The sequence below is a fragment of the Rhinopithecus roxellana genome, chromosome 4, assembly GCF_007565055.1.
Source record: "Rhinopithecus roxellana isolate Shanxi Qingling chromosome 4, ASM756505v1, whole genome shotgun sequence".
NCBI classification, from domain to species: domain Eukaryota; kingdom Metazoa; phylum Chordata; class Mammalia; order Primates; family Cercopithecidae; genus Rhinopithecus; species Rhinopithecus roxellana.
The window spans coordinates 63,866,423-63,890,410 of NC_044552.1; the positions used below are offsets into that span (position 1 = coordinate 63,866,423).

The 23,988-nt window shown below is 44.1% G+C and overlaps 1 protein-coding gene across 6 annotated transcripts in view; it reads right to left on the reverse strand.

Moving 5' to 3' along the window:
- The window catches only part of RIPOR2 (RHO family interacting cell polarization regulator 2), a 243,604-nt gene that overhangs the window by 87,800 nt on the left and 131,816 nt on the right, over positions 1 to 23,988 (reverse strand). The window contains exon 1 of one of the 6 annotated variants that reach the window (XM_030928119.1): positions 18,364 to 18,716. The exons of the other annotated variants lie outside the window; for them this stretch is intronic. The gene's annotated coding sequence lies outside the window, so the exon portion shown is untranslated. Of the gene's footprint in view, positions 1 to 18,363; positions 18,717 to 23,988 lie in introns of those variants that run through there. 6 annotated transcript variants of the gene reach the window in all.

Below are 23,988 nucleotides of genomic sequence, written 5' to 3' on the forward strand. Positions count from 1 at the left end.
TCAACCTGGGTGAAGTTATAAACAGTGGAGTAAGATGTGCTGATTCTTTGGATAGCCTGGGAGAAATAAAGCAGGGAACAGATCTTCTCTGGAAAGATTTTCACAGGGCCTCAGAATTCTTACTAATCAAAGAATTTATTTGTGGGAAAAAAGGGTGGGAGAACAAGAAGAGACGCAGGAGACATAGCAACAGAGGCAATGTGTAGATTCTGTTTGGATTATGATGACAAACCAACTGAAAAGTCATTTTTGAGATACTTGGGATGTTTTAATATGTACTAGATATTAGATGGTATTAAGGAATTATTTCTAATTTTGTCAGGTGTAAAATGGCCCTAGGGTTATGCAAGAAAATGTACATACTTAGTTTGAGGCTACAGTGAGTTATGATCTTGCCACTGACTCCAGCATGGGCAACAGAGTGAGACCCTGTCTCTAAAAAACCAAACCAAACCAAAACAAAAGTGTGCATACCCTTGAGATACAGTGGAAGTAGGTAGAACTGAAATCTAGAGGTCTGAATTTGCTTTAAGAAACTTCAACAGCAACAATCACCAAAGGGATCGATTGATCATGGAAAAATCTTCCCGATTTTTGTAACTGGGTGATGGAGATTCAGGAATTTGTTACCTCATTTACTCTATTCCTGTGTATGTTTGAAAAGTTTATTTATTGGGTGTCTACCAGCCCACTGCTGATACAAAAAGACAATCCCAAATAGCTTAAGAGTATCAGGGCACTCATCTAGCAGAAAGTAGGTGAGGGTAGTCTCAGAGACAGTAATTCTTAACCTTTACCTCCTTTATGGAGTGCTTTAGGACACAGTGAATGTAAGAATGGGGGACATAGACTGTAGGCAATATGTGAAAACCCTTGTCCTCCTCAGGTCTCTGTGCAGATAAAGATGAGGCCATGGAAAAGGGGAATGTGTCTATTTTCTCTAGAAGATTATTTGGTTTGGCCTTTTAGCCTGGTGCGTTTACTCTATCCCACTTCAAAGCAAACAAGAAGCCTATAATCTGACCACACTGGTGTTCAAATTAACTGGTTTTAATAAATTCCAGATCTAGCTAATTTTCCACTCCACTCAGGCCAACATCTGTGTAAATACAGAAGCCCCAACCAAACTGGGGAGCATCCTTCTTGGATGTGACCCAGATCAACAGGGGAAGAGAATCGTGTTGTCAGGGAACCTTAGATTTTGCCTGTATCATCTGGTTTATAGGCAGAAGCATGTGGGGATATTCTGGGACTTTCACCATAAACAAGAGAACAGAGAGGTCCTAGGCTGTCAGGATCCAAAGAAACAAATGCACAATTTGAGCCAACTGGAAGCATTGAACTGGGTCATGTCAGCCATGCAAAAATGAAAAGATGAAATAATCTCCATGTAGGGAAGTTAGGTGTTCAAACCAACTTCCAGAGGCCTTCTCCACCATAGTGAGCTACCAAAGAATTTAGTAGTACCAGGTGCTAGGAGGAGCAGGTGACCCATTAGAGATCAAAATCAACAGAAAGAAAGGTTCATCTTCTGGTGGTTACACAGCTGTTTGTATCTCAAATATTACTTGGAACTTCAAAGAAACCCCTTGATTGACGAGGGGGTTTCAGGACAATATTTCATGTTTGCAGACTGCACTTTTCCAAATGCTTTGGCACCTACTCTATATGCTAACAGCAACCCGCGAGTTAGGTAGGACAGTGATTATTATTCCCGTTTTACAGGAAGAAGAAGAGGCTGTAGAGAAGGGAAATTCATCTGTATTCTGCAACTGACCTGTAGGCAACTGTTCCAACAAGATTGTTAGCAGAACTGGAACTGGAATGAGGGTTTCTATCATCCAGATGGGGTCTTGTTACTACTTATCTTCGTTCTCCTTTAGCTAAGAATGCAGAATTCCCTTACTAATAACAATTTCCTTTTCCCGTTTCTTAATTTTCTGTCAACTGGGAGGGGAGGATCATCAGTTCTCAGAATGCCCTGTGGCCCAAGAAACATCATCAATCAGTACAAATCCAATTCAGTGCTCACATGGGTTAAGAACACTGACTGGGGTCTCACTATGACCTCCTGTTCCCGGTCCCCAGGCGTTTTACTTTCATATCCCATACCATTCCCCACCACTAGGTGCTCACTGAGGGTCAACAACACAGTGTAACAATAATAACAGCATTTCAGTTTCAACAAAAATAAATGGATAAATGGGTCATCTTTGCTATTCAGAGAGTAACATCCTGCACCTATACTCTTAGGGTTAAATCCACAGTTATGTTGACTGTTAGAAATGGATTTAATGGGCTTATCTGAAGACATCTGCTACATTAAAATATTTATCCTTGTCCCAATCTCTGCATCTTCCTATTGATATAACTGTCAATAACCTTTAGAAAGAACCTAATATAATGCACTGTCTACTTTAGAGGTTCTCAAACCAGGCCACATCTTAGAATTACCTGGGGAGTTTTTGTGTGTTTGTTTGTTTGTTTTTGAGATAGAGTCTCACTCTGTCGCCTAGGCTGGTGTGCAGTGGCACCATCTTGGCTCACTGTAACCTCCGCCTTCCAGGTTCAAGCTATTCTCTTGTCTTAGCCTCCCAAGTAGCTGGGATTACAGGTGCATGCCACCACACCTGGCTAATTTTTGTATTTTTAGCAGAGACGGGGTTTCACTATGTTGGTCAGGCTGGTCTCAAACTCCTGACCTCATGATCTGCCTGCCTCGGCCTCCCAAAATGCTAGCATTATAGGCGTGAGCCACCACGCCTGGCACCTGGGGAGCTTTTTAAAAATGTCATTGCCCAAGCCTCATTCCCAGAGATTCTGACCTAGTCTGGGGTGGGGCCTGGGCATAAGTACTTAAAAAAAAAAAAAAATTTTTCCTAGGGTTTAATTTTTCTCCATACACACAGCATGCAGTGATCATGTCACATTTGCCTCCCATTCTTTTAACAGGTAAAGAAAAAAAAAAGGAGTCACTAATGTTCTTTAGTCACTTGGCTTCAACTTCACTACAAAAAATATTTGAAAAAGGCATTACAAATATTTACCAGAAAAACAGGATAAAATTGTATCACTCATTCAGTCGCATACAAGGAACGGTTCTGGGAATCTTAGGATTTAAAAGAACTTCTTCATTGCATTGTTGTGAAGACTTAAAAGGAACCCTGTGTCAGGATTGGAATTTGTTGTCATCTGTCCCTGTGTTTTCCAGTGTTTCACTAACAAAACAAAAGCCTTCTACTTCAGCAGTGCTGAGACCAAAGAATCCAGCCTGCCTGGGTTTGCGGCATGGCAGCACCACTTTATACTGTGTGGCTTTCACAGGTTGCTTAAGCTTCCCAGACATATCTGTATAATAGGGATAATAAAAGAACCAAACTCGTAGGTCGCTATGAAAATTATATAGGTCGATTAATGGAAAGTGCTTAAACAGTGAAAGGGTTCATTGCTGTTCTTGTTACAGTGATGAGGATATATTATCAAGTCAATTCCAATTTACTAAAGTCTAGATTGAGACTTCCTGTGCATCTCCTAGAGGAAAAAAAGCTTCAAAGGAGGTTGATTTCATGAATTTTATCATGTACCTGGGCTGTCATTTTTAACTACTGTGCATTCTCAACTCTCTTGAAAGTTGAATTAATAAGGTGAGATTCAATTATAGAGACTACATAATATCAGGAGGTCAAAAATCATCAGCTCTTCCTATTAAAAAATAGGCTGGGCATGGTGGCTCATGCCTGTAATCCCAGCACTTTGGGAGGCTAAGGTGGGCAAATCACGAGGTCAGGAGATCGAGACCATCCTGGCAAACATGGTGAAACCCCATCTCCACTAAAAACACAAAAATTAGCTGGGTGTGGTGGCACGTGCCTGTAATCCCAGCAACTCTGGAGGCTGAGGCGCAAGAATCGCTTGAACCCAGGAGGCGGAGGTTGCAGTGAGCTGCGATTGCACCACTGTACTCTAGCCTGGTGACAGAGCAAGACTCCATCTCTAAATAAATAAATAAATAAATAAATAAATAAATAAATAAATAAATAAATAAATAAAGTTGGTATGAAATGTGGCATAGGATCCCAGGGTATTTTACCACCAGAAGGAGGGATTTTTAAAAGTCAATTTTCTCTGATATGATTGTGAGCTTTTCAGCGAAACCCTCCAGATAATCAGCTGCTCTGAACATTTTCTTTTTGAAGAACGCCATTCACACTGTATATTTCTCAACCCTCATCCCAAGACATTGGAAGTGAAAATACAGGGAGCCATAAATGTGGGTGTTGAGTCTAATCAAATGGGATGAGCAGAGTTCAGAATGTGAACTAGGCAATGTCTTTCACAAATGACATGCATTCACTTAAGAATGCATTTCGATTCCTAGGAGGGCCAGAATTTTTTCTGTACCAAAAATACATCATTTGGCAGGATGAGTCTATTGTTTGAGTCAGCAGTGCGGGTGTTCCAGCCCCAGGAGCAGATGCCCTCCAACTGTTCAGACTGGGGTATTCAGGGTGAAGAGAGAAGGGGCCACAGCGTGGACAGGTGGCTGCACACAGCTAGTCATAGCACCCCTCCCCCTCTGCCATCCTCCACATTTGGATTCCGGATTACACTGTATGCCACAATTAATATTCGCAGCAGGAAATGGCAAGTATCAAATTTACCAGTTAGGTTTCTGTTAGCACTTCCAGAGTCAAGGAAAATTGTTTAATAAGGGCATTTGTCTTAGTAAATGAAAGTTCGCCTAAACTTTACATGTGTATATATGACATATTTCCTGAGAGTTGACTCCGAGGCAGTTTCATGCCATCATACCTCTCATTAACAGAGGGCCTTAAGAATCTTAAAGATGGTCACAGTTAGTGTTTTTATTTTTATTTACTTGTTTATTTATTTTTGAGATGATATCTGGCTCTATTGCCCAGGCTAGAGTGCAGTGGCGGGATCTGGGCTCACTGCAACCTCTGCCTCCAAGGCTCAAGGGATTCGCAGCCTCCCAAGTAGCTGGGACTACAGGCACGCACCACCACGTCTGGCTGAGGCAGGAGAATTGCTCGAACACGGGAGGCGGAGGTTGCAGTGAGCAGAGATCGCGCCATTGCACTCCAGCCTGGGCGACAGAGTGAGACCCAGAAGAAAGAAAGAAAGAAAGATAGAGAGAGAGAGAGAGAGAAAGGAAAGAAGGAAGGAAGGAAGAAAAGAAGGAGGGAGGGAGGGAGGAAGGGAAGGAAGGAAAGAAGGGAGGGAGGGAGGGAGGGGGGAAGGAAGGAAGGAAGGGAGGGAGGAAGGAAGGAAGGAAAGAAAATCAAGCCAAAGTGTAGTGCTAGGCACAAAGTATGCACTCAGTTAAATGACACCTCTTATCCTATATATCATCATCATCACTAAGGTCAAGGGTAAAAAGACAAATGGCCTTATCTAAACAAACCTTTGTGTTTTTATGCTTTGCTATGTTTTCCTTATTAAGTTGGTCTTACTAGAACCTATAACCTGAAGCGATAAGTTCTGGCACAGTAATAAGATTATTATGAAGTTGTAACTCCAATGTCTAAGCTGAGCTCCTCTGTGAGGGGGTGTGGGGCAAGGGGTAAGTCATCTTCAACTCACCCTGCTAATATTTTCTGCAGATAAAATCTGATTATGGCAAGTAAAGTTGCCTTAGATAAGTTGTACCACTTTTTCTCAAAAAAGGGCTATTGAGGGCCAAATAGAGATCTTCTTTTTTCTCTTCATGAAATTGCCTTTGATTGGCCTTTTTTGGATCTTTAGAGAGCTTGATGGAGGGATAGGAAAATAAGAATGAAGATCAACGTGCAAGGTGTTGCCTCTTGAACTTCACTGCAATGAACTAGCTCAATTTAACCTCCCGTGTATACGTTCCCATATAAGATATTACTTTTACAGTTCATCACTAAGGGAATGTGTCCTTTAAGGAACTGCTGTATTTTGTATGCCCATCTTTCTGCTAGCAGTAACTTAGGTGATAACTTCCTATGTTCCCCTTTCTGCCTGGTTACAAGGAAGCTCAGAGTAAAATTTACTGCTCTGTCATAACAAGAACATACTTACTTTCTCTAGCTCCTCCTTTTGATACTGGTATTCTCCTTTTAAAATTGTTCATTATTGTAACCTGTCTCAATTCAGCATCAGGGAGTTTTTTTTTTTTTTCCAGTAAACTTGAACCACCTCTTCTTAGTCTTCTCTCAATTACTAGGTGTGAGTTCAAAGAGGCCTTAGCAGCTATCTATTGCTTGACAAAAGTCACAGGGAAATTTCCACTGATGTCCATTCATTGCCCCATAATTTGTTCCAGCTGTTTGTTTCAGTTTTTGGAAGCCACTGGATCATGGAGGTTCAGGGACCATGTGGGAACAAGTAATGTGATCATTACTGTAAATCTCTCATAAATCTTGATAAAGGAAATACTCATCATTCCCATTGAATTATCTCCATAAAGGAAGTTGTACTCAGGCTAACATGGGGCCCATGAAGATAATTTCTCTTGCACTGATTTGAAAAATGGGCACTTCTGGAAGAGATAAAATATGAGTTAAGTCAGTGAATCACAGCTATTGTTCTGGAAATTATGTTCAAATCTAGTCAGTCCAAATCCGAGAACTCTATTTGTGATGCAAATCAAAGAAAGAAAAATACTTCTACTTAGCAAACCAATGCAATTTTGCATATCATTCAGATTGGTTACCACTTTAAATCTTTTCTGATAGAGAGATAGAAGGGTAAACCATGCGTGAATTAACCACATCTGACGCTATTCATTTTCCTTCAACTGCAGGTAATTATCCTGCATAATTCTCCTATGCATAAATTAAAACTGCATGAATTAACAATGAGCTTGTTTTCCTACATTCAGTAATTAAGACAAAATTGATCAAGGGATACTTTACATGTGGGCATGGATCAGACAAAAGTCCTCACAAAAGACAAGGAATGATTCCTTTATTCTCTCAGGTTTGTTTTTTCTCCATTTCCTTTCCCTTTTGTGGGGTTGATCAGATCTCTGAAGCATCAATCGTTTGCAAGAGGAAGAAGGCACGCCACTGACATGGCGTTATTTATCAGGATGCATTGCTTACTTGGAGAAAAAGTGCCCATTTCATTTCCCGATGATAGGGCATCTTTGCAGACACACTGCTTACCCAGCTGGAATAATGAACCTTGCAGATAGAGGATGTGAAAAATCTTCTTCTTGATTATAATAGAAGCCTGAAGAGTCTCATTAACGCCTTGATAGCAACTGAGAACCTCAGCCTGCGTGGACAGTCTCTGTTTCGAGTTGCTAAGCCAAAAGATCTGGCAGCCACAACTCAGCTAAGTTATGTGGGAGAACTCGGGCTTTTCGAACATGCTACAAACTGGCAGTTGCTGTGGGAACCGTGGCTCTGAATTTGGAGTCTGTGTATTTACATCCACAGCCGCAGCACAGCCCAGACTCTGATGCCAGACGGCCTAGGTTTAGAACCAAGCTCTGCCTCTTAGTAATTTTTCAGAACCTCCATTCTGTCATCTATAAAATGGAGTAATTACCTCAGGGTGTTATGAGCACCCAATGAATTAGCACATGTACCTGGCACATTAGCAATGCTGTTTAGTGATATTTAGTGATAACTATTACTTTTATAATAATATAAAACATGTTTATTTATATTGGGTGTTTCATTGTATGAGAAGCTTGGCTAGGTGTGGTGGCTCCCATCTGTAATCCCAGCACTTTGGGAGGCTGACGCAGGGAGATGCTTGAGCCCAGGAGTTCGAGACCAGCCAGGCCAACGAAACCCCATCTCTACAAAAAATACAAAACTTAGTTGGGTGTGGTGGCATGAGCCTGTGGTCCCAGCTACTCAGGAGGCTGAAGTGGGAGGATTGCTTGAGCCCAGGAGATTGAGGCTGCATTGAGCTGTGATCTGGCCACTGTGCTCCAGTCTGGGTGACAGAGTGAGACTCTGTAGCTGTCTGTCAATATGCAATATGAGATATGTGTACACATATCTGTAATTCAGAATTTGCATTTCTTTGTTGGGTTTTTTGGTCTTGCTTTTTGTCGTTGTTGTTTTAAGAGAAGGACTTGTCAGAGCTGGACTTGAACTCCTGGGCTCAAATGATCTTCCCACCTCAGCCTCTGGAGTAGCTGGGACTACAAGCACAGACCACCATACCTGCCTTAGACTTCGTATTTATTTTTGAAAATTTCAATGGCTTCAAACTCCTCTTGTGCCCAGGAAGGCCTTGCCTCTGTACTTATACTCAGGATCCTATGATTCACCTAAAGGGAGATGATAGAGGGAAGGTCATTTTTACCATATGTAGCATCTTATGTGCCAGGCTTGGCCAGGCTTATACTCCCCCAGCTGGATTATAAAGGAGTGAAACGAGTCCCCGACATGAAAAACTATGCATCCTTTCAATAGGGCCTTTTTCAGTACCTTTAGCCTGATTACTGTATATTCACATTTATGAAAACATCTTGAGTTAATGCGGCCCCTTAGTCCCTTTCTGCTTTGGCTATTTTCTTCCATCAGTGAGGGAAAGAGCCATTTTGTGACAACCAAAGAACAAAACCAAAACAAAACAAAAATTACATCTGGAAACATGCTAATGTGAAGAAATACACATTGAGGATCTGGAAAAAAAAATGACCCTTAAAAAAGAAACACCACGTGCCATTTCTATCCTATTTTAGGCCAAAGACCATTATGACAAAATTCAAAGGGCAAACTTTTTTTGGAATGTCATGGGAGCCTGAAAAGGGAGCAATTCCTGACCTTTATGTCATTACAGGGGCAGGTTTCCATTTGCAAAACCAAGTGTCCAACTGAGGACATTAGTCATGTTGTAAGAGAAAATGGTCATACTTCGAATAGGCCACTGCTTTGGTGACTGAAGAGGGACTGGCAGGCAGAACAAATCACCTCTCCTCCCTTCAGAGAAACACTGTTTTTTGCTGCCTCCAGGCTGGCTGAGTGGACCTCCCGGGGTGGAGAGCCCCCAGTGAGGAGTCAGAACATCTCAGCGCTAACCAGCTAATCCATTCGTTTGGTTTCCTAATTTGTGAAACCAGAGACATCGATGTTACATCACAGGGTTGTTCTGTGGTTTAAATGAGACCATGGTTGTAAAAGTTGTTGAAAACTGCAAAAATCCACAGAGATATAAGGCACTATCACTTGGACTAAAATATCGTGATGACTATCCTCAACTGGACCTTGAACTTAAACTTGAGGAACAGCCGACTTTAGGTATCAAAGAAGAAGGGGTGTGCAGAAGAGAAGTGGTAGAAAAGGGCCGGGCGCAGTGGCTCACGGCTGTATTCCTAGCACTTTGGGAGGCCAAGGCGGGCGGATCATGAGGTCAGGAGATCCAGACCACAGTGAAACCCCGTCTCTACTAAAAATACAAAAAATTAGCCGGGCGCGGTGGCGGGTGCCTGTAGTCCCAGCTACTCGGGAGGCTGAGGGAGGAGAATGGCGTGAACCTGGGAGGCGGAGCTTGCAGTGAGCCGAGATCGAGCCACTGCACTCCAGCCTGGGCGACACAGCGAGACTCCCTCTCAAAAAAAAAAAAAAAAAAAAGAAAGAAAAAAAAAGAAGTGGTAGAAAAGGAAACAGCAGCAGTCAGCTGGCTGGAGGAAGTAAGGGATCGCCAGCTGTGGCAGAACGTACTGCAGGTGTCAGAGCATAGTCGTTAATCCAATTACTTTTTCTTTTTCTTTCCTTGTTTCGCTTTTTTTTTTTTTGAGATAGAATTTCACTCTTGTTGCCCAGGCTATAGTACAGTACAGCGATCTCGGCTCACTGCAACCTCTGTCTCCTGGGTTCAAGTGATTCTCCTGCCTCAGCCTTCTGAGTAGCTGGGATTACAGGCACCCGCCACCAGGCCCGGCTAATTTGTTTGTATTTTTAGTAGAGCCGGAGTTTTACCATGTTGGCCAGGCTGGTCTCGAACTCCTGACCTCAGGCAATCCACTTGCCTCAGCATATCAAAGTGTAGGGATTACAGGAGCAAGTCACCATGACTGGCACTTTTTCTTACTGGCACTCTTTTCTTCTCTTTTCCCCATCTCCTAAGTGGGCCCCCAATTTGAGGACACTTCCTGAAGTATGGTTTGTACTACCTATACTTGCTACATTGAGACAGCTCTGCTTTGAAACGAAGTTATTTGGATTCCTGTTTGTTCACATGCTAGATTAGCCAGTTTGAAACTAAACTCCTTCTCCATGGTACCAACTCCATTTTCCCAAATCCTCCCCCGACAAGCCAATGAAAATGTGCAACAGTTTGCTTCTAATATACAATTTAAGAATGGATTTCTTAGACCAATATTCTGCAGGAGGAGAAGGTGAGCTTTAGATTTGGCTGTTCTGTGACTGCTACTATCATGTTATTTACCTCACAGGGAAGAAATTTGATAGGAATAACACAAGACTGTGGTCATATTTGACCTTTTTCTGTGTCTGGCCGTATAAACCAATCTAGTTATTTATTGCTGTGTGACAAATCATTCCAAAATGTAGTGGCCTGAAACAACAGCAGTGAGTCAGGAATTGGGAAGGCCTCTGCCAGACAGTTCTGGCTCAGGGTCTCTCCTCAGTCAGATGGTGGCTGGACATGAACAGCAGGGTTTGGAGGAGCTGGGGGCTGGCCAGACATCTTCCTCTTTCTCATCTTCTCAGTTCTCTCTATGTGATCATAGAGAGGTAGCTTGGGCTTCCTCCTAGCATGGTAGTCTCAGGATAGTCAGACTGCTTGCATGGCAGCTGATAACTTCAAGAGTTAGTATTCCAGCCAGTAAGGTAGAAGTTGAATGTTCTTTTATGATCTAGCCTTAGAAATCACATTCTCTATTGACTGAGAAAGCCACAGTTTTGAGGGGAGAGAAAATAAACCCCCATCTCTCAATGTATCAGACTCACTTTATTGAAAGATCATGTGGGGTGGGAGTTATTACTGAGGGCATCTTTGGGAAAATATAATCTGCCAATCTGCCATATGGACGGGCTGTAAGTAGTTAAAGGTTAAATTGCAGAAAGTCAATATTTATCCCTGATATGGATACTTACATAAGATCTCTCCTTAATCTCCAGATAGCAACTTTTTTTGTTTTTTTTAACTTATTTATTTTTAAATTTTTATGGGTACACAGTAGGTGTGTATATTTAGGGGATACATGAGATATTTTGATACAGGCACACAATAAATAATAATTACATCAAGGTTAATTGGGGTATCCTCCAGAGAGTAACTTCTAATGTGGTAAAACAGGCAACTATTCTGATGCCTCTCCCCTACCTCCCCTTTGTATCTTAATGACTTAACACTTGTTAAACTTCCTAAAAATCTCAGGCATCCACTTGTGTTCTGCCACATGCTACTGTCCCTCAGAGAAGGATTGTGCCATGGACATACACCTGCAGCTCCCCGAGTTCCTCACGACTTTCAGTGGCAGCTGCACCGGATACAGTGATTGGCACTCAGCATTGTCCCAACCCCTTTTTGCTGCCTTCCTTACTGGAGCTGGGAAGCTGAAAACTGCACTGCCCAGAATCCCCTGCAACTAGGATTCCATGTGTGAGTTGGGGTCTCTGTCAAATGCACTTGCACAAGATTGAAGGTAGAAGCGAGGGCAAGGCTTGTGTATATGAGTTTCAGATGGCTGCTGTAACAAATTGCCACAATTTTACTGGCTTAAAGTGAAAATGACACATATTTACAGTTCTGGAGGACAGAAGTCTAAAATGGGTCTCACTGGACTAAAATCAAGGTGTTGGCAGGTCTGTGTTCCCTTATGGCAGTTCGAGGAGAAAATCTGTTTCCCTGCCCTTTCTAGCTTCTAGAGGTCACCTGCATTCCTTTCCTTGTGGCTCCTTCCTCTATCTTCAAAGTCAGCAATGTTCCATCTCCCTGATCTTTCTTCCATAGTCACATTCCCTCTGACACAGCAGGGGAAGGTTCTCTGTTTTTAAGGACAAATAGAATTAGGTTGGGCCCAACTGGGTAATCCAGGATACTGTCAAGTCCTTGACTTAATTACATCTACGAAGTCCCTTTTGCTATGTAGGGTGACATAGTCACAGGTTCCAGGCATTAGGACATGGACATCTTTGGGGGTTGGATGTGCATTATTTTGCCTACCATAGCAGACTTCTTCTTCTATTGTCACTGCTGGCAGCCACCTTCATGGAGTATCTGCTTTTTCTGTAGTGGCTTCCTGGCTGGCTTTTTCCTGACCATGCTAGTGGTAGCCTCATTCTGGAGTCAGTAGCTTCTCAAATCAGTGCATAGCTTCTTTTGTTTTTGGAGATGGAGTCTCAATTTGTTGCCCGGGCTGGAGTGCAGTGGTGTGATCTCTGCTCACTGCAACCTCTGCCTCCCAGGTTCAAATGATTCTCCTACTTCAGCCTCCCAAGTAGCTGGGATTACAGGCGTATACCACTGTGCCCAGTTAATTTTTGTATTTTTAGTAGAGATGAGGCTTCACCATGTTAGCCAGGCTGGTCTCAAAACCCTGGCCTCCAATGATCCACCCGCCTCGGCCTCCCCAAGTGCTGGGATTACAGGTGTAAGCCACCGTGCCCAGCCAGTGCACAGCTTCTTGAGTATAGGTTAGACAGTGGCTCCAGTAGCCTTGTTTTACAATGTACTTTTCTTAGGTGTTCCAAAAAGCTCAACCTAGAGTGTGTTTCCTTATCCTTCAACTTAGAGAGTGTTTAGTTGGCCTTCCTGGCCCAACCATCCTGTAACCCATTTTATTTTAGATCCTTTCTGCTGAGTAGATTCTGTTCTCTGCAACTGAGCCCTGATGAATGTTGGATCACCTGTGGGTGTCCATCACCTCAGCTTCATCTCTCTTTTTTTGTAAGCTCCACTTATTTCTCAGGATGAAGCATCACTGAGAAAACTCTAGGTTAGATGAGAACTTGGGAGGATACAGATCAAAATGGCTAAAATGCTGCCAATAACCTTATAAACTAAAAGTAGGGCACTGCAATTCAAGGGTTACAGCTGGTAGTTATCTTGGAATCGTCACATAGGATAGGTTAACCTTGAACCTCTGCGTATCAGCAGGGCACCTAGTGTGAGTATACATTAATTGGAAGGTAGACTGTCACAGCTAAGGCCAAGGCCAAGTCATTCCAGGACTTCATATGTAGCAAAAAGTAGAGAAACCAAATGTCATACTGGGATTGACCTCTTGGGAGTTGCACTAGCTCCAGGAGCTCCCGGAAACTGTCACTTTGAATTTATTTCTCCTAGTAGGAGGAGGAAAATCACGGGTGCTTTCAGTGTTTCTCTGCCTTGCTTTTGTATTTCTCAGGTACTCTCCCCATTTTCCTGCCCTTGCCTTCCTTCCAAGAGCTCACCTGGAAGCCAAGGTCAGAAGGAGACAAGCTTGAAGAGAATAGAGTCATTGTTTCTTCATTTAACATCCAAAACAATTTGTTTGAGAAGGAAGAGATCACTTCCAGGGGTAGAGGTAAAGGCCAATAACATTAAACCCAAAAGTTAAGAGGCAAATACAAGAAAGAATTAAAAGACACTGTTGTTTTTCTGTACATAAAGTTGGTTTTCGGTATGGTCGTTGGCCAACCTTGTTCTAGTATCATCATTAATAGTAGCCTTGTTTCACAACTGTTCTTATCTGACCTTCCTTGCGAGACATGCCTTTTGACTGTCCCTAACGTTCCTACCTTCAGTCTTGATCTTAAATCTAGGTTCACAGGCAGTTAGTTAATAGTTGATACCTACCATTGGGTAGGCGGCATGCCAAGTCTCAAGGATAGAGGAACAAACAAAACAGACCCTCTGTGCCTTCAGGGAGCTCACAGTCTTCCCAGTCTTTTTGTCTGGTAAATATTCCCTTTTCCTTTCTGTTTACTTGTAATCTTAGAATAGGCACATGAATGAAATCTTCATTGACCACTCCAACCACAGCCTTCTTCCTCTGACCTCTCATAGTCCTTTCCTCTAGGGTGACTATGTGATTGCAACACTTCTGAGTGAAAGGTGGTGCTATTAATAATTATGCTGCAACAACAGGTGTCTATGGGGCAAACCAGGACATCCAGTCACCCACAGCACACTATCCAACTCAACTGTGCTCCTCCTACTTCTCCACCAGACTGTGCTCCTTAGAAGGTATAATCAATATCTTACACTTTTTCTTTTTCTTCAGAGCTTCACTCTGTCACCTAGGCTGCAGTACAGTGGCATTATCTCTGCTCACTGCAGCCTCGACTTTCCAGGCTCAAGTGATCCTCCCACCTCAGCTTCCAGAGTAGCTGAGACTACAAGCATGCGCCACCACGTCTGGCTAATTTTCCCTTCCCTCCCCTCCCTTCCCCTCCCTTTCTCTTCCCTTCCCTTTCTGAGATGGGTTTTCACTATGTTACTCAGGCTGGTCTCAAACTCCTGGATTCAAGTGATCGTCCCACCTTAGCCTCTTAAAATGCTAGGATTACAGGTGTGCGCCACCGCACCCGGCCAATATATATAATATGTTGAATGAGATGTCTAACTTTGTCCAGACCTTAGAATAATTGCCCAGTAAACATATGCTTAAATTGAAACAAAAGTGGGATTCTCCTAAATTACATAACATTACAGACTTGAACTTAAAATCTACCTCAGAATTAAAAATGATTGCAAATCAGTTTTAGAATGCTAAACGGTGTAAAAAATACTTCCTTTGAGACTCCTCTCTCCTTGGTCTGGTAGAGAACTCATTTTGATCTAATGGAACACAACATAGAAATATTGCACCTCATTTGCTTTCACTGTTGAAAAAAAATCTAATTTCCTTTTTAATTAATGTAATGAACTTGTGAAAACATTCATCCCCTCCACACAGCACTCATCAGTTCATGTAAACAATGCACAATAAAATAAATTGGAGCAGCTTCTCTTCTTCACAGTGTTCTGGGTTTCCTTTGAGGGAATTAAATCCAGCACAGGGCCATGTGTAAATGATCTTTTTTCTAGATAGCCTGCTGCACTCAGGAAAACATTGATTATTTTTAGGGAATGTTTCCAACCTAAGTGAGATGAGTTTACTGTGACCAAAAAGCAAAACAAAACAAGACAAAAACCTGGACCATGAACCTACAGAAGAAGTTGGTGGCTGCAGAGAGGAGACACAGAAGAGGGAACAGGACATGTGAGGGTTTCATGCTTAATTCTCTGGAGATACATGATGCATTGAGTGATTTTGTTCAATTGAATCAACTTGAAGGCTTCCATATGCATAACAGCGAGGTTCTCATTTTCAGGGGAAAAATGTCGTTTCAAGAAACTGCCTGTAAGTAAATGAAATGAAGAAACGAAGCTAAAAGAAGGGGTCCTTCCAGATGAAAAGGCATATACTCATGATCATTCTCCTTTTCTGAATAGATCTTTCTAATAATCACATTGCAGGGTGTTTACATGACAACTGCTTTATGACACCATTCTACACCTAGGTTTGCCTTTGGGGAGCCAGTTATGAGCGACTGGGCTATCTGTACCTCCTCTCCCCACCCCCACCCCAATTCCCTTGCTCCATTGTCTGTTTTCAGCTGGTATTCTTTTCTGGTTGAATGGCCACAAACACAAGCTGTCTATCTCTCCCAGCTCATGGAGCTCAGCTTGGCAGATGAAAATAACCCTGGTAAAGGAGCTCTTCACAAACACCAGGCCCTGCTCACAGGACCACCGATGCAGGAAGCCCAAGTAGAAAGTCAAATCTGCCATTGCCCTGAGGAGCACCCATTGTGTAAATAAAAGGGACTTTCACTTCTATCACACTTCCTCCCAAGAAAAGCAAGGAACTGTTTTTAGACTTCTGACTTCTTTTCACAATGAAAACAGATAATCTATTGAATGCAATAAATGATTAAATAAAACTCTGGTTTGCAAACCCTTCAACCCAAGGGACTGTTGTATGTACAATTCAGCTATTTAATATAAAATCTGAAATCTGTGCTATTCACCCTGCACAGTTGCCTTTGTCTATATTTTAGTCTCTTGACAGAGGGGTGAACCAATAATCTGTGAATTAATACAAAATGTAAGAGAGAAGTGTCTTGGTAATACTTAGAAGTGGGCATGTGGTTGATATAACAGTTGGGCTGTGGGGTTTTATCATAATAGGGGTGTTTCCACTTTAGTGACCTCAGATTTAGGGAAGGACACTTGGCAGTCATTAGCAGGGCCCCAGGTCAATGGGTATCAATACTAAAGAGCAGAATTTTTATGCGAGTTTAGCTAACAAGACCCACAGATATAAATATCTTCCTCCACCCACCCCCAGCCTCCTTGGCTTCTCCAGGTCAACCTTGGGTGGGTCCCTTGTCTGCTGGAAATAACTTCACTTTGCAGTTAACAAAAGGAAGGAGAGCCATTTCTGGAATTGTGTTTGGGTAATCAGAATTCTGTGCAAGTCCCTAGTGCATGCTTTTGGTTTTCCTTCTCTCTAGCTTGGTATTTCTTTATATTTATACTGAGGATAAAATATTCAAAGAGAAATCTCACATTAGAGTGTCAGAGGAAGAGGGAAGCAACAGCAACTGGGGGGTCCTTTGGAAAAGCAACATATGCAGTATGTTTTTACTAAACAGATTCTCCAGTGTTCAAGTTTTCAGATGTTTGGATGCAGTAAATTTTTGGACAGGCAGATGCATTACCTTCCTGGGGAAAAGACACAGTTTGACACTATTGTAACTGAAGGGGAAGCTGAACACAGAAAGCTAATCCTGAGTGCTGGGAGATGGAGGCTTCAGATAGGGGAGTTCCTCAAGCCCCTGTTACCCTAAATTGGCACATCCCTGCAGTTTGTTCCTACAGAAGGATAACTACTGATGCTTCTTAATTAACCACTGGAGAATAGCCTTGATGGCGCTGGGTCTCGGAGAGTTCATGGCTGACATCCCCTGCTTGTGACAGCAGCTAAAATACAATTTGATGAAGGTAGACGGTGTGAGTGGGCAAGTTCAGAGGCTGGTCCAAAATGGCTGGAGGAGCAAGGGGAAGAGGGGAATTGAGTGAGTGGGAATACCCGGGTAGGGGAGGGAAGGAGGTGGGTATACTTTTAGAGCAAGACAGACCCGATAGAAAACAAAAGGGAAGAAATGATTGTGTGTCAGGTAACAATCGGGCAGATGCTCACAAAGGATGCCCCCAGTCCCATAGAGATGGCCAAGTACAATTTCTTCAGAATGGGGGCAGTAATTAGTCACAATCCTAGACCTTCTACCAAGTGTGTGGACATAAGAGGGTAAGAAGTGGGGAGCAGGGAAGAAACAGCTCCAACATTTATTTTAAGACAGTCACAACTGTTTTCCCAGATCAAAAGCTTGAACATTTTTCCTCAGTCACTCAAGCAACATGTAGGTATCTCCAAGACAAGGACCTAGGAGCCTACCAATCTCACTCTGTACCACCCCCATCCCAGCAGAATTAGCCCGATTCTCCTGCTTTTCCACCTGCTCTCCAGGGAGCTGTCACTTCTCACAGCACCTCTGCCACCTTAGCACCTGATGACTTCTGCTTACCTAATTTCAAAATGCACCTACTCCCTTCGAACGTGAGGGGTCTCTATCTGCTGCCCACTGCCCTGTGAGAGGGAGCTAGAAGGTCATCATCTCGGGCAAGAGAGCTGCACATGCTCCGCTTGGCCAGCCCCCTCCCACGCCACGGACAGCTGCTAGGGTGTTCCTGTCCTCAGGTGCATCCCCTCCCCCCATCTTTCCAGACACAGGTCGGCATCGAAGCAACACATTTTTTCCCTTCTTGCCCCTCTTCCCAATTCTCATCCTCCCATTCCACCTGGCCAATTTGGAATTCACACACGGTGAGGAAGGAGCTGGTTCATAGTCCAGCTCAATCGGGCAGCCCGGGGGCAAGTGAAGACCCTTGAGACTGCCATCCCAGCCCTGAGCTGGATTCCCCATAGGCTCTGCGAATGCCGAAGTCGTTCCGTGCCAGGGGGCCACCCAGGACTCCCATCTGGGGGCGCTCGCACACACACCCCTCCCTGACTCCCAGGGCCCGGCGCTTCCTCGCCCCAGAAATGTCCCAACGCCGGGCAATGCTGTGGGCGCCTCTAACCTTGGCCCATTCCTCCACTCTCCAGGGCATCCTTCAGTTCTGCTTGCAAAAAGTGCGCGTGCCCCTTTCGCTTAGCAACTTCCCGACCGTACCCTGCGGGCTTCAGATGCCCGAACCCACCAGGGTGGTGGAAGCCGAGGACGCTCCAGTTTCAACAGCTGCTTAGCATGCAACGCTCATTGAAATCGAGGACACCTCTCCCCACACAGACCTCACCGGGTTGTAAGCAAAATCAGAAGCTAAAAAGGAGAAATGAAAAGGTGAACCTACCTAACGACGACGGCTCCTTGTCATGTCAGGGGCACACTCAGGGTTCTCTGGCATGGCATATAAAAGCCTCCGCACCAATGCAATGCCCGGAGCTGCCCGCACCTCCGGCTTTGCATACAGCCTGAGCTCGCTCACTTGGGTGAAGGGGACCCCGGGAGGCAGTCGGGTGGACGCGAGCTGTCCCCAGCGCCGGCTGCCCTGCCGCGTCCGCTCGCAGCAGCTGCGGCGCGCGGGCTGAAGTTGCGGGGCTGGCGGGCGCGAGGGTGGCGGAGCGCGGAGCGAGAGCGGCGGAGCGGGCTGAGGGGCGGGAGCCGTGAGGAGGGAGAGGCGCGGCGCGGGGGCCGGCGGCGTCACTTGTGCTGGGAGGGGAGGGCGGGTGGAGACAGCTGCTTGACAGCTACTTCAGCCCAACTCCAGGAGGCTGCGCTTCGGTGCCTGCTTCCAGCTGATCGCCGGCACGCCAGGCTTCTTTGCAAGAGCTGGCGCGGCAGCTTTGAAGTGATCCGTGGAATCGCGCAGGGGAGCGAGCCCGGTGGATCGAGGGCGCTGGAGGGAGAGGGCAGAGTAAAGGAGCCGAGGCAAGGAAAGGCCCTTTCAGCTAACGTTTTGGGATCTCTTATACAGGCTGGGCTGTGCACTGAAAAAAATGAGGCGGTAGTGTATGGGGTGGGGGCGGTGTGGGGGTGAGATTGGTTGCCCACGGCAAGCGTTGTGCTGGAAAGCCCCGCTGGGGAGGGCTGCTTTGTAGGGCATTCTCTCTACAGGGGCTGCTTTGGACACAGCTCTCATAAAGATGGCAGAAGCAGAATTGTTTTTTATTTTGTTCTGGTGGATTTGAATTATAAAGGTTTCCTTTGGGGAAAGCATGGGTCTGCCTAATAGACAGCCATTCGCAAAAAAGGGCCTTTTGGAGTGGAAACTGTATGGAACTGGGAGTCGACAAAGGCCCAGGGACAAGGTCCTGACTCAGTCTCCATCCTTACACAGGGATTCCCTGCTATGCCTCAGTTTCCTCATCTGTTAAGTGATCATAATGAATAAATTGTGTATTTAGAATATGTTAACTAGAAAATAACACAAGATACACCCACTCCCTCCCACACCACTTGAGATTCAGTCACCTTGTGAAAGGATCAGTAAGAATCAGTGAGCTGAGACGTTAACCAAAAGGGAACATCCTAGGAGACGTGTCAACATGGGAAACACCCACAACCAGACATGGTCTGGGCACTGCATCCTTGGGCTGAAATACCAAGCAGCCAGAACCATCGCCTGATAAACTGTTTCATAATCCACCTAGGAATACAACAGAAAGGGCAAAGTCAACTTGATGCCCAGCAAGAATGCCCAGGAGCATGCCTTGGTCACCGTGTCTCTGCCTTAGACCATGAAGAGTGGCCTGAGCAGTTCCTTGACAGCCTGAGCCCTCATTACAGCTTCTACCCTTCTTCCAACCTACAAAATAGTTTCTGACAGCACTTAGTCTCCTCATGTAGGCATTCCTTTGGAGGAGAAAATGTGTTGACCACATGGCATGTATATGTCAGGCAGCCTGGCGAGTTATTTTTCATATGTTTTTAATATTGGGATTCTGGTCAATACATGAATCTCTGGTGAGTTTCGTTGACTTGAGTCTGTCCTTACACTGCTGAACACTACAGTTTATCAGCTATCTTATATTGTAGGCTCCAGAGCAGATATTTTACAAGCATTGTATCCTTTATTCCTGATTATAATCCTCCAGTGGGTGTTATCGTGCCCATTTTATAGATGGGGAAATCAAGATTCAAGAGACTTCACATGACTTGTCCAAGATGACACAGGTTAACCAACTTTAGATACACATGCGAAACCTGGATTTGGACACCCACAAATATGGGCTGTGGTGATACTATCCTGTCCCAGATCCTCACCCTTCAGAGGACACAACTAAGCTGTGTCTGGACTCCTGAGCTGCAGAAACTGTGAGATCATAGACATGTGTTGCTTTAAACGACTGTGAGAAGGGGTTATGCAGCAAGAGATAATGAAAATATCTACACCACAGAAACAATCATCTTTAAAAATATGCACTGTATTGTGGTCACGTGGTGCTTGAAACCCTGCATTGGTTCCCAATTTGGAGTACAGAGCAAAAGCCAAACTCCACACCAATGCTTACTAAGCCCCTGCCAGTCCCTCCAGCCTCACTCACGCCTTTCTCTTCTCTCTCCTCTCAGTTCCTTATACACTCCAGGCCACTTCTCAGAGAGGCCTTCCCTGACCACATCTTTAAGTACATCCTTCGCCCACCAGTTATTCTCTTTCTTAATGCTCTGTGTTTTTTTTATAGCACCAACTGTAAATTGTAAAAACTTTATTTGCCTCTTTGCTTATTTCTTGTCTTACTAGACTGTGAGCTCATAGGGCAGGGACCAACTCTGTCTGATATACGGTGTCCCCAGCACAGAGCAGGAGCTTCATAGCTACATACTGAATGAAAGATGGATCACCCAGTCATTCTGAAGTACCCCTTCACTCTTACATTGATCCTTTTATTTCCCTTGCTAAAAACTTATCTGCAACCACATAGCTTTTGCCCATTTCCAAATAGCCACATCTATTCATTAAGATCCAGTTTAAATACTTTAATCTATATCCATTTTTCCAAGATCCCTTGCCCCTCCCCCCGCCTTTTTTTTCCCTTTCATTTCAGAGCTTTTATAGCACCTTAGTTTATTCTCCAGATGCCTAGCACCTTCCTCTGTGTAGAGGTGGATGGTTCCAAACATTTCTCTATTTACTGAAGTCTGGAGAAAGAGACATGGAAAGAAGTACAAATATGCAGTAGAAGTTTGGGCAGAACTGAGTAAAGCACTACTGCAGATAAGGACACTACTAATGGTCTCATAGGACGAATCTGGAGGGAGAAGGGCCTGACACCCACCCTGGAGAGAAGCCAACTGTATTTCCCCACCTTCCCACTCCCATCACCTTCCTGACTCAGGAATGGCGCTGTTGTAAGTGACATATAACATTTTATAAGAAGGAGGGGGAAGAGGATGAAAAGAGAGAAGAGGCAGACAATGTTAGGTACTTTACAGACATTATCCCACTGAAGCCTGTCATCTCTTTCCCATAGCTGCCTCCACTTGAAAGATAAGAACACTGATACTCTTGAGAAGATGAACAAGTAACCTCCTGATGATTACAAAGATGAAGCTAGTGTTGAAAGTCAGATGTGATTCCAAATCAAGTGCTCTTTTTACTATAGCACATTCCACTCCCACCCCCAACTTCCCCTATTGGGCTGAGGGGTATCTTGCTGAGGTTTGGGCATGACTGTGGGCATGACGTGTGTGTGTGTGTGTGTGTGTGTGTGTGTACATACAGAGCAGAGATCAGAAAGGAGCATGGAGTGGCTCCCCAAGCTGCTGCCTTTAGAGATTCCATGAGGTTGCCCCACTCAGCGCTGTGGATTTAGGACTGAAGCTCTGAACAGGAATGAAGAGTGCACAGTAAGCTGTTTCTCATCTTAAGCGAGCTTCTTAGGAAGGGAGCAGAACGTGTGGAGTATGGAAGATGAAGGGCCAACGCAGGCCTGACTGACTGCATTAGACTGGAAGCTCTGGGAATTGGGATCTGTTCTGGGTGACTTTGTAGACCCCACAGTTCCTCCCACAGAGTACCTCCAGAGAGCAGGTACATGTGTGACTGAGGGACCAGGCAGCACAGATCTAAACAACCACGACACACTGTGTATTAGATTGCCTGGTCCAAATCCCAGAGATTAAGGTCATATAACCAAATAAAAAGCCCACACCAAGTCTCCTAGAGCTTAGTCTAAAGGTCTTCACACCACCTCTCTAATCACGGCTCCTGCTGTGGTCACCAAAGGTCTTGTGTAGTTAATTTCTGCTTGTGCCCATTCTCTGTCTTATAATGCTATTCACTTCCTTCTAGGTTCCTACTACCCCTTAGGCAGGATTCTTTATCCCCAAAACTTCACTGAGCAGAGCACTCAGATATCTTGGCTGGGTCCTTTTAACCTCACCCAGGGAACAGTGAAGCCTAGAGCTTGACAGGCATTATGGGTGGGGATAGTATAGGAACCTCCCCACCCCCACCCATGAGACACTTGCATTGCTCTTTCAGGTCAATGAAAAGGAATAGTTCCTTCCAAAGAAGAAATCGTTTAATACAACTCAGGGTATTTTCCCCCCTATATATAAATTTTAATTGAAAACACCCATAATGGCTGGGCATGGTGGCTCACGCCTATAATCCCAGCACTTTGGGAGGCTGAGGTTGGTGGATCACTTGAGGCCAGGAGTTTGAGACCAGCCTGGCCAAAATGGCGAAACCCTGTCTCTATTAAAAATGCAAAAAATTAGCTGGGTGTGGTGGCAGGTGCCTGTAATTCCAGCTACTCAGGAGGCTGAGGTGGGAGGATCACTTGAATCCAAGAGGTAGAGGTTGCAGTCAGCCAAGATCGCATCACTGCACCTCCAGTCTGAGTAACAGAGCAAGACTTCGTGTCAAAACAAACAAGCAAACAAACACCCCTAAGTACTAATAATAGCTATTATTTCAAGAAATAATCGAGTGCCACCCAGGTGCCAGGCACTCTGTTAAGGGCTGGAGACAGAGGTAAGCCCAGTAGTCATGAAACCTGCCTTGTAGAGTCTGGTGATGAGGACAGTTGTAAATAAGTGGGATGGTGTATTACGAAGGAGGCAGCACTCTGGGTGCTATGGGAACTGTGATAATTTTTTATACATAAAACAAGGTGTTTGAACTTCGGCAGCACTGAAAATGGCCTTTTTTAATAACTGAACTGTATCCCGTTCTCCTCTCATGAGCACTTTTTAAGCCAGTGTGTGGTTGAAGAACAGACTCAGTCAAACAAGCCTTATTGTTCTTACTGTCAGCAATCAATCCTAGTAAATACACAATTCATCAGAAGAAAGCAGAACAGCAGCCAAAATGCAACCAATTTAATTCGCTGACTTAAAGCTTCACATATGTAATAAAGGACTTAGACCATGCCTGAAGAACCACTGTTGTTATAAAGTGAAGTCGGTGCTCTGGGTCTAATCAGAAGGTCACTTAGAGATTTGGTTGTACCTACCAACCCTTATCTATCTATCTATCTATCTATCTATCTATCTATCTATCTATCTATCTATCTGTCTATCTATCTGTCTACCATATATTTTTTTCTGCATTCCCGGCAGAAATAAAAAACCATATTTCTGTATCTACCTGTGTCTATCATTCTGGTGAATTTTGGCTTCTACTCTTGGACTAGCTGACTAGTCCTAGAGGGAAGTAAGCAGATACAACTGAGGTCTAATTTCTCTTTATAACTGTGATGCTTCGTATCCATATGAACAGCAGATCTAACAGCCTTGAAAGTCTTTTCTCTACTCCTATGACCTTTCTCTATAGGCACTTGGCCACCCAGATCCAAGGCCAAAATATGGCTTGGAATGCTGCCAGTTCTAAGATTTTTGAACTTCTTTCTAATAGTATATAATCTTTTGGTCTCCACATTGCTCACGTCTATTGAATTCTTCAGTTGACTCTGTGACCAGTCTTTCTCCCTCTCTTTGTACTTTTTTTTTTTTTTTTTTTTTTTTTTTT